At 45.4% G+C, this 1,602-nt stretch overlaps 1 pseudogene; it reads left to right on the forward strand.

The window, feature by feature from the left end:
• The first annotated feature begins 449 nt into the window (after positions 1-449).
• Positions 450-1,050, forward strand: LOC102817762 (annotated as a pseudogene).
• Positions 1,051-1,602: the final 552 nt, after the last annotated feature.

Genomic DNA, 1,602 nt, shown 5'->3' on the forward strand with positions numbered 1-1,602 from the left:
CTCTTTGTGCATCAGTTTCCTCATCTATGAATTTTGATCATCTGACTGTAGCCCATAGACTTGCTGAGATAATGAAATGAGAAAATATACACAAAGATAATGCAGAGAAAACTGTGGCCCAGATACAGAGAATGTGGGTTCTTACTATGTATCTGGTATTTGTCTCCTTTTCTTTCCTTTCTCCATGATCAAACTAGGACAGTCAAAGGATGGAGAAAGTGAACATTGAAAACCCCTGAAAATCAGGGCTGGGAGGACACATCTTGCCAACCCAGCCCCAATTTACAGATGGATAAACTGAGATCCACTAAAGGAAGGAGGCTTACCCAAAATCAGAGAAATCACAGATAACAACCTAGCAAAACAGCCATCATCTTCTGCTATAAGAGAGCTTGATATTTTTGCCAATACTAATAGTAATGTTCAACTTTTTTTGCTATTGACCCAAGGTCACCATCCCATCCTCAACCAAGGCTATAGGGATGTCCCTGGAGAAGATTCAGCAACTCTTTCAGAGACTGAAGTTGTCAAGCCTCAGCCAGTCATTCTCATCCACGGCACCCTCTGATACAGACCTGGAGGAGAGTTTGGGAACCAACATGCCCACCATGGACTCAGAAGAGAAAGATGATGCATCTATTTGCAGTGGAGACTATTCCACTGATGGTGGCTACCGGAGCAGCACATGGGATCAGAGTGACATTCTGGGGCCTGTGGAGGGTCCACCACTGGCGGAGGTGGTGGAGTCCCCAGCCCTGGGCCTAGCTAGTCCTGAGTTCTGTTACGAGGCCGAGAGCCCTGATGAGGCGGCCCTGGTGCATGCTGCTCATGCTTACAGCTTCACTCTGGTATCCCGAACACCTGAGCAGGTAACTGTGCGCTTGCCCCAGGGCACCTGCCTTACCTTTGATCTTCTCTACACCTTGGGCTTCGATTCTGTCAGGAAAAGGATGTCTGTGGTTGTGAGGCACCCACTGACCAGCGAGATCATTGTCTACACTAAAGGTGCTGACTCAGTCATCATGGACTTGCTGGAAGACCCAGCCTGTGGTAAGTTCTACCTCACCATGAGGCTGCAAGAACAGAGGGCTTATAGTTAGAAAGGTAGTGTGGAATGGCAATCAGGAGCTCAGATTATAATGCCACCCAGTTGTTGTTGTTAAGTACCGTGGCGTCGATTCTGACTCATAGAGACCCTGTATAGGGTTTCCAAGAAGTGGTTGGTGACCTTGAACCACTGACTTTGAAGTCCAGAGTATTAACCTGCAATTCCACACCAGAACACTGTCACCCAGTTAGCACACCCAAAAGATGCTCTCCTCAAAGCAGCTTCCATAGTCAAGTGAACACACTCCATTCAGCATCTCCTTACTTTGGAAAACCCCATTACACACTACTATAATTAAGGCTCTAGGTAATCAAGTAGAGAAACGTATTCATTCACTCACCTCAGTTTCCAGGTTTTCAGATTCATTTAAACATAGGTCTCCATACAAGTTTTTTTTTTGTTTTTGTTTTTGTTTTTGTTTTTGTTTTTGTTTTTGTTTTTGTAGCAGGACACCCCTTACAAAGCCCTAGGTGCACCATAGGTTGTACAAATAG

This window comes from Chrysochloris asiatica, unplaced genomic scaffold (assembly GCF_000296735.1).
Source record: "Chrysochloris asiatica unplaced genomic scaffold, ChrAsi1.0 scaffold07285, whole genome shotgun sequence".
NCBI classification, from domain to species: Eukaryota; Metazoa; Chordata; class Mammalia; order Afrosoricida; family Chrysochloridae; genus Chrysochloris; species Chrysochloris asiatica.